This window comes from Tupaia chinensis, unplaced genomic scaffold, assembly GCF_000334495.1.
Source record: "Tupaia chinensis unplaced genomic scaffold, TupChi_1.0 Scaffold000143_1, whole genome shotgun sequence".
Taxonomy (NCBI): domain Eukaryota; kingdom Metazoa; phylum Chordata; class Mammalia; order Scandentia; family Tupaiidae; genus Tupaia; species Tupaia belangeri.
In genome coordinates this window covers 434,532-447,783 of record NW_006159613.1, presented here as the reverse complement: position 1 = coordinate 447,783, position 13,252 = coordinate 434,532, and the positions used below count along the sequence as shown (strand labels likewise).

The window sequence follows — 13,252 nt, the reverse complement described above, 5'->3', positions numbered from 1 at the left end:
AAACTCCAAAGGTTGTCTTACGACTTGAAAACTCCCCCGTCTCCTTGGAGCAGAACCGAGTTGTCAGAAACTTATCAGAGAAAACTGAGAGGAGACATTTTTCAGAGAAAAAAATGTCCAAACATGTCCCAGGATTAATGACTTAAACCCTTAGACTGAGGGAGCACAGGAAATAGGCAGTCATACAGGGAAAAAGACACCACATCAGGAAACACTGGTGAGGCGTTTCCTAACGTCAGAGGCAAGCGAATGGTCTTTACTATTATCAGAGAGGGAAATAAAGAAATTATATACTAGGACTTGGGAATCAGAATGGTGTTAGATTTCTCAAAAGTGACAATGGAAATAAGAGGACAATCCTTCAAAATTCTGATGGGAAATTATGTCTACCCTGAAACTATACAAGTGGTTTTGACATTTTTTTCCCAAATCTCTTCTCAAAAACTACTGAGAGATGACATTCCCATCTAAATGAGAGAATAAACAAAGGGGGAAGACGTAGTTAGAGCGAAGCCAGGAGTCCACAGGAATGACCAGGGAGTGGGATTTCCAGGGTGAAATTGGCTAGAGCTCTAGTGAGCAATCATTTCCCAGAAATCCTAAGTTCCCTATGAAGAATGTCACTAAGAATAAAGAAAAGGGGAAACAATAGATTGTATATTTGATTATATCGAGAAGAATTGTAGAATGTAATGTACGCTACCTGACTAAGTGTTTTTATGTAGTCACAATAATAAAAATAGCAAATACAAACATAACCTAAAATGGCAAGAAAACTATTTTCAGGGCCTAGGGTTTTCTGAGGAGAGGAGTTAAGGGTGGTGGGCTAGAGCAGTCTCAGAGTTAACTCCTTTTCTGTACTAGATGGAGTTAAGGATGGTGGGTTAGAACAGTCTCAGAGTTAACTCCTTTTCTGTACTAGGAAGATAACAATACCCCAAATGGAAAAGAATAGTAGCTTCATCGTATGGTTAAAAAATATGTAAGTAAATATCTGAATAACTAAAAATAAAAGTCTTGGGATTTAGTGTTATTTGCTTGAGAATTTTTTTTTAAAGAAAGGCTAATCTTTGAAACTCAAGAATCATGTCAAATAACAATTTAAACTTTCCTATGTTGCAGTGCAACTTTTTAAGACTGAGTTGATGCGTAAATGTGACTGCCTCAACTCAATAGTATAAAGTCAGTAAATGCAAATGAAAAAAGGAGTTCTCCATTGTATCATTTCCCAACTTTTCCCGGACACCTCACCCACAGCACTTGCAAAGGCGGCATTTTGGTTCATCCCCTTAGATGTGGCTATCTTGTCTTGTCCTATGAGCAAAGAGATGAGGCAGACGGAGAGATGGGCAGATCGGCTGAGGGCGGGTGGTCGATAGGTGCGTCCTGTGTGTGCATATACACATAAATAAATGACTACGGACTCCGGGTGGTCTTGAAGTACCTTAACAGAGATTCTGCGCATTTAGTAGAAGGGGAACAAAGGCCTATCAGTGCCGTTAATTGATGTACTTTTTCCTTAGGTGGCCAGAGTTACTTCTGATGTCCTTAATTATTCATTCCATATGGAATTTTTGGTCCATGTTCTTCTCCTATTGCTTAAAAATTATACCCTAACTATGTAGTAACTACCACGTAGCTTATACGCAGTCACTGTGAGAAAAAAGAAAGGGTTCAAGGGGAAAACGTCTCATTTTAATTGAAGGCAGTTTACATTTTCTAAAATGCACTCTTGCGAGAATAAAGAATGCATCTAACCCAAGAAGAGGGCACTTCCACACTGGCATTTTTTTTTGCTCTGTGGTGATGGTCAGGTGAGGTAGAGACACTGGGAAGCTGAGCGTCCCACGGCGATCTGAGGTCTTAACGTATCAGCCCACGCTCAGGGCCTTTCATTTGTGCAGTGTGTGCCCCCAAACACTGAACTGGACGATTAGAACAACCATCGACTTAGAAACAGAGATGACCGTAGCTTAATATGGTTCTTCTAATGTGCTCTTAATTCATGTCAAAGGAAATACTCATTACAATGAGCGTTTGTGGTAGTCAAAATAGATTTTTATTTATTTATTCATTCATTTTTGTATTTCATTTATTTATTTATTTGTGTTGCCAAAGGGCACATGCATTTGTAAAAGAGAGAAAGAGAGACAGAGGGAGAGGGAGAAACCACCTTCCGATGGGGCGTAGTCATACCACAATCCCTTGTCCTCCAATCTCTGTCCTGTTGGGATCTTGTGCACACACTCCCGTGTGCCTGTCATGTTTCTAAGCCACTGGGACCAAATGAGTCTGTAACCACCAGTCTACCAGGACTGATCCCAGTCACAATGAAATCTGTTTTCTTGGGAACCAGCAGTTAGTGTAATGGCTACGTCGCTGGATTTCCACGTAGTTGACCACGGTTCGAGTCCTGGACCCGGTGGCTTAAACTCACACCAGGCGCGTGTGTGTGCGTGCCCAAGATCCTGAGAGGAGAATGGAGGAGAAGGGATTGTGGCATGACCATCCCCTCTGTGGGGTGATTTCTCGCTTTCTATCTCTCTGTCTCTCTCTGTCTGTCTGGCGAGTGCACGTGCCCTATAGCAAAAACCTCTCCAAAAAAAGAAAAAAAAATCTGTTTACTTGATGGAAACTGTCAAAGGACAAATTATTTAGTAAATTAAATTGTACACATTTGGGCATCTTCCTAGTGGAACTCAGCTCTACAGTAAAATGAAGAGGAATGTTTTTCATTTCTAAAGAGAAGTAACTTCTGTGAAACACTGAAGAGTAGTAAACAGGCATGCGGCACAAATGATTTTCTTAATTCTTTTACATAAGTGAATGAGTAAATACCAGATAACACATTATTAAAGAGCACTGGGAGCTGACAGGTGGCTTGGTGGTTAAGGTGCTGGACGCCTATGTGGCTGACCACAGTTCGAGTCTCGGACCTGGCAGCTTGCTTTCCCACTCTCCCTTTCTGTCTGTCTCTCTCTGGTCAAAATTGAAGAAGAAGAAGAAGAAGAAATAAATTAAAATAAATAAATCTTTTTCTTTCTAAAAAAAAAAAAGAAAGAAAGAAATGCGTTTCTAGGGACCAGCAGGTGGTTTAGTGGTTAAGGCCCTGAACTCCCATGTGGTCAACTGCAGTTCAAGTCCCAGAACCAACAGCTTGAAATTCACTCTTGGCATGTGTCAGTGTGTGTGCGTGCCCAAAATCCTGAGAGAACGGAGGAGAAGGGATTGCAGCATGGCCACTTCCCTGGGGGGTGATTTCTCGCTTTATGTCTCTCTATCTCTCTTTGACTCTCCAGTGTGCCCTATAGCAAAAATCTCTCTTAAAAAAAAAAAAAAAAGTATTTCCCTAAGTCTTGTTAAGGCAGTGAAGGCAGAAGACAGCCAACTTTTGGTAAAAATAATCAGTGCCTTCTCTTTACAATCTTCATGCTGTCTAATCCAAAACTGACAGGACTAGAATTAGGCTACGGGAGAGATAAATCTCTAGTAACACAGTGCAAGAATTGATCTCCACATGACTTCAGGCGGATTTTCTTTATCCAGTATCGACCTGTGTTAATTCCTCCCAAACTCAGTATCCATGCACTTTTACACAGTGGGTCTAAGCTGACATTTACCCACTACGCCTCTCTAGCTATTAGTGGAAAATTCTTTATTGCTAAACTGCATAATGGAGATTAAAATAGTATATATGAAATAGCTTCCATGTCTTTAGGCTGTCTGGAAGTTATCAAAAACTTTAGTAAATTACAGAATAAACCATGTACCATGAGCCAAGGCAGTGGAAAATGTAGTGTATCACGTTTTCCAGGAGATAAACCCAGTTTCATAGGTTTTGGTCTTCAGAAGAAAAAGGAAGAAATAGGTATCAACTTTAAATATTCATATTTTTTGAGAGATTTTTGCTACAGAGCACGTGTGCTCGCCAGACAAACAGAGAGAGACAGAGAGACAGAAAGCGAGAAATCACCCCCCAGGGGGGATAGTCACGCTGCAATCCCTTCTCCTCCATTCTCCTCTGGGATCTTGGGCATGCATGCACACGCGCCCGGCGTGAGTTTTAAGCCACCGGGTCTGAGATGCGAACTGCAGTCGACTACGTGGGAGTCCAGCGACATAGCCATTACGCTAACTGCTGGTTCCCTAAATATTCTTTCGATGTACCTTCTTTTACGTGCATCTCAGAGTTTATGTTGAACGTAGAAAGTGTTTTTCATCCCGAGTACTACTGAGTACTGAGTACTACTCTAAAACAAGCCCCTGGGATGAAGCGAACCTGAAAATGAGCTTTTTCGATCTGTTAGAGAGAAGTCAGCTCTTCAGGGTGCTGGAAAACCGGAAGCGGCGACTTCCATGGCGCCCCTTTTTCCCTCCAGAGCCCTCTATTTAATGTAGTTTCCAGGAGTATCTAATTTTCTTGCAGGGAGGAGCCCAGACTCTGGCCGTGTGGACTTACAATCCACTTTATAGCTCGGATCAGCCAGATTTGCAGACTCTCTTAACATTTTCACAAGCAGCCCATGTGCAGTCCGAGGAAATCTTGGAAACGTTCATAGTTTCCTCACATTACTAAGAGATTTCTAGGGGATATTCGGTTTCCATGGGATTGCACTCGACACAGTATGAGGGACAATTTTGTCTCATGGATGCAGTCATTTCTAGATACCTGTATTTTCTTTGGGTTCTCATGTTTCATTATTTTTAAACCATACGGTCTTCTCCATAGTAGTGCTCCAGCCTGTGTGGGGCACCCCTGGCTTTGTGTGGGGCCTGAGACGAATTCTCCAAATAAATTCATTAATAAATAGGCATTTGGGTTTTTGGTCTTCCTATCTCTTTTCTATAGGAACTTTTATAACCGAAGACACATATTGCCTTCCCTCTGAACGTATTTTCAGTTGAACATTTTTTCCTACAACAGGAAATAGCTCGGAGTTGAATTTGATATGAAAAGTTTGGCTGTCTTCTTTGGGGGGATGGCAACGCAGTATGATTGAAATGTGGTTTTACCTCGTTATAAAAAGATCTTTCTATTCAACCAAGGGACATGGGTTATGGTGCTTTATCATCCTCACGGTGAGATGTGGCTTTGCGCTAAGTGGCTGCTTTATTTTTAGCGTTGCTATCATTTCTAAGAACACTCGCAGTAAATGCTGTCCCGCTAAGTGTGACTAACACAGCGTATCAGCACCGACGCCCGGGCAGCAAGGCCAGAGCGTGGAGCCGAGCTTTCTCACTCCGGAAGGCCACCGTGTACTGCAGTCAGGAATGAGGAATCTCCGGGATAGTCACTACCCTTGTTAGCTTGCTATCTTACCGGTCAATGCCTTTGATGGCAATGTTTGTCTTTTGTACTTCATATCTGTAAGTTCTCCTTATTTATTTATTTATTTTTTGGGGGAGATTTTCACTGTAGGGCGCGTGCACTCACCAGACAGACAGAGACAGAGACAGAAAGTGAGAAATCATCCCCAGGGGGGATGGTCACGCCACAATCCCTTCTCCTCCATTCTCTTCTCGGGATCTTGGGCACGCACGCACACGCACCCGGCATGAGTTTTAAGCCACCGGGTCCGGGACGTGAACCGCGCTTGACTACGTGGGAGTCCAGCAACATAGCCATTACACTAACTGCTGGTTCCCCCCTTATTTTGTCGTTATATACATTGGAACTTCTTTTACCATCAGGTGCTTCTCTGCATAACTAGGCGGTATGAATTCCGTGGGAACTCTTGATGACCATGAAACAGAGTGGTAAAAATGGCCTCCATTGACTGAGCAGCTAATGAGGGCCAGGCGCTGTGTGGTGTACTACTTCCACAACCTCGTATCATAACAGAAAAAAATCATGAATACCCTATGAGATAAATACAATAATCCCCCGATTTCCTAGGGAGGAACTTTGGTCTGACTACGTAACTAGCTATAGTAAATGTCAGACAACCACTGGCAGGTAGGAGTCATCCCTTCCGCTTTTGTGAAGATAAGATGTTTGGGAACGAATGAGTTTTCTTGCTGATGATTTGGATTAGTTATCTAAATTGTATATGCCTCCGTTTTCTTGGTCCCACAAAAAAATGAAGAAGTGATTTATGGGAAAGTAATAATGACTTACGAGAACAATATCACATGGGTAAAATACATAGAGCTCTTCGCCCACAGCAAACACTTGTTTTAGGTTTCCGGACGGGCTGCGGCTGTGGGGAGGGTGAGGACCCCAACTCCTCTAGCTGCTCACTGATCCTAGCTGCAGAGTCCCTGATCGAGACCTGACGGGGACTATCCCTGGTATGCCCATGTTATTTCAGCATAGATGAGTGGTCTCACCAGAATGTGAGGTTCAACAATTCTTTATTCTCTTTCGTGATTAATTGATCTATGCTTTAAAAACAATGGTTTAAAACAAGGCTTAAAAACAAAGCTTTGTTTGTTATACTGGTCGCAAAACCATCTGCACATACAAAATCTCATCCCATGCTCAGAATGAAGGGTGGTATAAATATTTTCATTATATCCTGGACTCTCCTAATGAAAAGGAGAAACTTGAAGCAGTTATAGGGCGAGCTTGAAACCACAGAGCATCAAGTGGCAGAGACCCAGTCGGCACCAGTCCCTGACTCGGCCCACGGTTTTGCAGAGCTCCGCCCTGCTGAAACCGCACGGCTCTCACCCAAGTTCTGCCCCACTGGCCTCCTGTAACTTTGAAGGTCCAGCTATTTCCGGATGCTCATGCTCTTTCCGGGGTCTTAATAAAATGTAATGTCATCTTATGAGAGTGTTGTTAACCTCTGGCCTCAGGCTCTTATGATTCTTGCCAACTTCTTATTTTCCTTTGCCTTTAAAAATAATTACTCTATCATTACAGGATGTCTGGAAAATAGAGAGTGGAACTCCTCCCCTGCAGTCCCACTCTTCAGCCCCGGCTCTCCTTTCCTTTCTGCCCTCTTTCTGTCCCATTTATCCCACCAGCAATAATTGACCAGCAGGTGTTGACATTTCCTGGCATGCCAGGTATTTTGTTCATGGCTGGGACGGAAAAGAAACAGGTATTGGATTTCTAAACTTGGTCCATCTCTTCCCGCTTCCTTTCTAACTTATTCCCATTAATAAGCTTGGACTGAATTTCATTTCGCATTATTGGAATTATATCACTAAGACACTGTGTCATTTCAATCGAATACCAAAAAAGAACACTTATGCGCCTATAACTAGCTACATTTACCTTTTCCACCAATCTATCTCAACTCATGAACAGTTCAAATCCATGACTTCACTTATGCCATAACCCAGCGAATCCAAATTAATACTCTCTTTTAAAATTTGACCTCATATTCTACACTTCACTTTTATTCTGTTTAACTTCTTTAAAATACTAGGTCCATGTCATTGTCACACCTTTATAACTAACAGTTTCATTCCAAAACAGAACCACATGAGTAAATATCTTTCTGGATCACACGGAAGTCAATCAAGAGTCATGCTTCTCTGCAGACTTGGCAGTTTAAGATGCACTCGTAAGAGACCCATCACTCACAGGGAGGAACTCACGCAACATTCATGCCACTGCCTTCAAATCCGGAGAGGTTCGCTAGTCTTTCCTCCTTTAAACTTTCATTTATGACTCTTTTTTTTTTTTCTTTTTTTGGAGAGGTTTTTACCATAGGGTACATGCGCTTGCCATAAAGACGGAGAGAGAGACAGAGCGACAGAAAGCGAGAAATCACCACCCAGGGGGAATGGTCACGCCACAATCCCTTCTCCTCCATTCTCCTCTCGGGATCTTGGGCACGCACGCACACGCGCCCGGGGTGAGTTTAAGCCACCAGGTCCGGGACTCCAACCGCGGTTGGCTACATGGGAGTCCAGTGACATTGCCATTACGCTAACTGCTGGTCCTTCCTATATGACTCTTGTTATTTCTCTATTCTGATAATGAAATCTCTGATTGAGATATACATCATTTACAACTCTGATGTACTGTAATGATTTCTGGAGTGATTCTTTTTGGAAGATCTTACTAGCACCAATTCATTGATTTTCCAAGAATAAGCAAAGTAAAATAAAATAAAAACAAAAGATAAGTTTTAAATGACTGAATTTAGACTTAGTGAGCCTATCAGACCTAATCCTCTATAAATAAGATTAAACCGAGCCGTAAGTATTTGTAGCAGGACGAACATTATAGATAGTTTTGGAGAGAGGCTGAAACATTCTCCTTTTTTATGATAACGCTCTGGAGGAAAACAGGAAATGGCATGCTCTCTGTCACTGGCCATCCGGCAGTCATGTAATGGCTTAACAGACCACGGCTTTACTGCATTTACTCTTCACCCGATGTCGTGGAGTGCGGTGACACTGGAAGGGACCGTTGAAGAGCATATCTTTTAAGTGGTGATATGATCAGGAAGCTCAATCTGGCTTATGGAAATGGAAAATGAAGAGCATAGTGGCGCACGTCTTCTCTAGAGAAATGGCATGGAACCGAAATGGGAGGCGTCGGTTCCGTGGGAGGCTCTTGACTTGGGAAGCCGTCCCAGCCCACACCGCCGTGCGCACTGCGGCATGTGAAGTGCGCTGCGGAGGAGACAACCATCTCCCACATTCACTCTGCTCGCTCCAGACGTTTGCTCCTGCACTGCAGAAGCTTGGAGGACTTTGTCGAAGGCTCAAAGTAGCATATACGTCAATGAAAAGATCGGGGATAAGCAATTGAAGGGAGGAAACAGTGGATGGGGCTTATTTGCTCAAGAAATGTACACTGATGTTTCCATATGTCCATATAGAGGTTTTTTTTGTTTTGTTTTGTTTTTATTCCACTGAAGAAAAAAATACATAGAACTGGAAACAGGCTGAAGCAATAGAGATTAAGGTTAGATAGAAAAAAGGAATGCCTGGATCCATGAGATTCTGTTACTGATTCCGATGGAGGGTTATCAAATTGCTTCTGAAAGTCACTGACTGGGATAGTTCTATTAGGATACCATTTGAATACAAAGTTATGAAATGGTCAAACTTTTATATTTTCTTGTTTAAAAACATGTTTAAAATTAATATAATGATTAAAATATGGATTGATATTCTTGACATATACATGAAATGTTATAGAAAATAGTAACAAAGCAAGTTATTCCTTTACAGTGTTTGCTGACGGTATATTAAATCTTTTTAAGAAAAGTTTTGATTCTGAGGGCTGCCTTGTTTAGTGCATGACATTCTCTTTTTGCAATCATGATTTTTCATTTTCTGCATAAGTAACCATGGTGGCAGCTGTAAACTTTTTTTTTTTTTTTTTTAAAGAGGAACACTTTTCCTGTCTGTAAAGTAAAGTTTTGCTGGGCTTGTTGATTTTTCATTATGCACAATCATTATTTGAGAACTAGATGTTGTGATATAAGGATATCCAGATTCTCAGTCAGGGTACTGCGGTTTCACTGACACCTTTTCTACTCGCTAGCCACATGACCTTGGTCAAGCCACTTTCGGGGGTCAGTCCTCAGCTTCCTGGCCACCGCAAGACAGAGTCAGACGTGGTCACCTCCATTCTCTCCTTCCCCGAAACTCTACTCACGGATTTCATTACATCATAGTTTAGACAAGTCAGTATTTTATTTTTAACATATTTAAAAAACAAGAGGAACACTTTCCTGTCTGTAAAGTAAAGTTTTGCTGGGCTTGTTGATTTTTCATTATGCACAATCATTATTTGAGAACTAGATGTTGTGATATAAGGATATCCAGATTCTCAGTCAGGGTACTGCGGTTTCACTGACACCTTTTCTACTCGCTAGCCACATGACCTTGGTCAAGCCACTTTCGGGGGTCAGTCCTCAGCTTCCTGGCCACCGCAAGACAGAGTCAGACGTGGTCACCTCCATTCTCTCCTTCCCCGAAACTCTGCTCACGGATTTCATTACATCATAGTTTAGACAAGTCAGTATTTTATTTTTAACATATTTAAAAAACAGATTCCTTTTCTCTTATTTTAAAACTCGTAGCCCAACTTAAATTGTTAGTGAATGGTTTAATTCTACGAACATAAACTACTGTAGCATAGAATTTAAAAATACCTCAGCTCGAACAGCAAATAGGCATCTTGTATTATGGAAAAACCTTATCAATAAAACACTACCTTGACTTCTAACGTTCCATCTGTCAAAAATAGCTCTTCATCGTTCCCTCCGTGTGGTTTGTGTTTACCTAGTAGATCTGGAAATGTTCCTACATGTTAGTCCCCTTTACACACCATTCTATATTATTTCTATAAAATATGTATTTGCATAAAATAAAAGAATGTCAATAAATAGAAAATTTTCATTTGGAATATTCAGAAGTGTAACAGTGTGTTATATTTTGTAAGCCCATATGTCATTTCAGTCATTTCTAAATTTCCCTCCCTGTAGACCAGTCTTCACATTTAAGGTACTTTGAAGAGACTGTAGCCCAGTGGGAATGTAATCCTATGATTGCAGAAACTATGGACATATCATCGGATTTCACCTCATTGCAGAGACTCCTGGCTGTCTTAAAATAGTAATAAGTGTCACTGTCATTCAGATTGCAAACGTTCACACCAACTATGACTGAGCAGTAAATCCAGGAAAGTGAACATACATTAGATAAAATTCTGATATTTAACTCTCTGAAGCTGAGATTAAATAGTAGCTAGAACCGAAATAATTTCCAATGATTCATTTCCTTTTTATTCACGAAGCTTTGAAACTGTATCTTCACAGCTTCACATATGGTGGAGCTGCTTTGAGGACTCCCGTCTTTATAGATTTCAGGGCAACACAAAACATCCTTTAAGACACATGATTAAGAAAAGCCACTCTCGGGCTACCCTACTGTCCCCGCTGGAAGAAGGGGAGACGGAAAGCCATGTGTGCCTCACCCTGGTGTGTGACAGCCTGTCTCATAGTGTGCCCTGGAGTGGGAAGCCGGTCTTACAGACCGGGCAGTAAATCACTTAAGAATGAAAAGAGGTCACAAGAAGATCTCACTGCATGGAGGAAAGGGGTAAGGTCTTTATGGAGCCTAGTTTGAAACTGACACGTTTGTAAGAAATGTGCCTCACCCTTCCCCACTTCCGACTTGATGGCTTAACTCTGAAGCCTGGATGCTAACCTCGACCTCACTCTTCTTGCCTCTTCCCAGACCACCTCAAAGAGTCCAGACAGCCCAGAGCATCTCACCTGGACAGGAGGAACTGAAGCACCGAGGCATGGCACCGCTCTGCGCTCAGGCTGGAAGAGGACTCCATCCCCGGGAGTGTCTCCGAAATACAAGTTCCCATTGAGGTCCTGGCGGAGCTCGGGCTCTGTTCTCAGCAGTCTGAGCAGTGTGTGATTCTAACAAAAACAGCCTCCGCAGCTGGAGGGAGCCTTGGCTAAAGCAGGATCCTGTCAAGGCGTTCCTAGTGACTTCTGTCTACTAAATTCAGACTGATGTTTTGCGAAAGGGGCCTCCACCAGCAGGCCCAGATTGCCTGGAAAGTATTTCCTGCCTCTGAGGAGCGTGCATGTGAGAAAGGCTGCACGAAGGGAGCGGGGGAGGGAGTTCTGACTTTACACAGCACTGAAGTGAGTTTTGTCAAAGCTCTCGACGTGATTAGCTAGAGAGTCATAAAATCTGGGAGCTTTTTCTATCCCACACGGCTATGGAAAAAGGAAAAGGAAAAAGAAAACATAGTTCTCTCTTCTTCTGCAACCGTCCCTCTCTGTTCAGTGGATCTGCACAGCTTAATCAGGATACCTTTGCTAGTTCTCATTTCAAAGGCTCTTTTAAGGAAGCAAGACGAATTTGGAGCTCTAATACTATGATTCTTCTACATTTAAAGACCATTTTTTTCCATGACTTAACATGAAAAATGTTGCAGCTCTACATTCTGTACCTGAGAAAATCTGTACGCCATGTCCCCAAACTCCAGTAAATAGAACATTTCCGTCCAGATCCCTCGGAACCCAAGAATGCTTCTCAGAATTAAAGCAGTTTGTGTTGTGTGTATGCAATATTACCTCCAGTCAGAATCCTCCAGAGCTACACAAATGCGGGGCTGGCAGAGCTGAGGACGCCTCCATCTTGATCACATTAGAATCTCGCTGACATTAAACACTGCCAGGGCTCCAGCTCGCATGACAGGGTCCCTGAGTCACGTCTCCAGCGCAGCTCACAGGATCTGCATCCCTCGTCTGACACAAACTTTGTCAACTATCATCTGTTTATCTTTCCTGCTTTTTTGTGCCTCCACTGAATGACTTCCTCCTAGCAGCTCCAGGCTGGAACTGGGACGACTACCATTTGGTTTTGATTAAAACCAGACAGCCAACTCTGGAGAATTTAGGGAATAAGCTAATGGAAACTGCAAGTATGGCTTTAATTAGTGCGCCAATTAATAATAGATGTTAGCTTGTCTCATAAGAAGATGTCACAAATATAAACGCAGAGGAAGCTTGGGTCGGTTCAGGAAAGAAGTTACACCGATTTTCATTCCTTTATGACCCAGAATTCTCCTGAGGGGACGTGAAAGGAAAGAAAGGGATGTGGCCCTGGGATGTGCAGATTGTGGACAGGCCAGTAGGGGCAGCTTCGCTGCTTTCAGAGAAGCAGGAAGCAGCTTCTCTGAGTTTAATTACCGCGCTCAGTTGAAATTACTCAGGAAGGTCTCCCTTCTACTTATTCATAATCAACAGAATTTTTTGCTATTTATACCTTAAGCATCCTATTCAGCGATCGGTGATCAGATTAACCTAATTATGGGGTCTGCGCAGGGCTTGCACATTTTTCTACAGGATTTCAATAATGGAAGACGCGAGAGAAGCTCCACTTCTGACATGAGAAGCGAGTGGCAGGTAAAGGGCACAAGGATGACTAACCCTGTCTGCCCTCAGAGCCAGTCTGCCTTTCTCCGACTCCATAAGTAGTTTGCATTTGAAGTTTTATGAAGGTTGACAAATCTCTGCTTACCATAATGAATACCGTTTTAGTACTCCCTGAAAACATTGGGCATGTGCTAGCTTGAAGGAATCTGCTGTTTTAGCTACTTCTTTCTTATTGGAAAACTACCGTTTCTCAAAATTAACGGAAGGCTTGAGCTGTTTTAGACACCTGCAAAGTGACAACAGTGACTTTCACTGCCCCGAGTGTGACGGTGGGAGGTATGCAAATATCTGAGCAGAATCTGTTTTTTAAACGTTCAATCTAAACCTTACTGATTCGCAAGTAAGCATTTACATTCTGTAAATGTAAGATT

The 13,252-nt window shown here is 42.3% G+C and overlaps 1 protein-coding gene across 1 annotated transcript in view; it reads right to left on the bottom strand.

Annotated features, from left to right (window-relative positions):
- The window catches only part of LOC102468682 (rho GTPase-activating protein 7), a 164,149-nt gene extending 152,589 nt beyond the window's left edge, over positions 1-11,560 (bottom strand). Inside the window, exon 1 of the mRNA XM_027770556.1 lies at positions 11,196-11,560. The gene's annotated coding sequence lies outside the window, so the exon portion shown is untranslated. The remainder of the gene's footprint in view (positions 1-11,195) is intronic.
- Between the last annotated feature and the right edge of the window lie 1,692 nt (positions 11,561-13,252).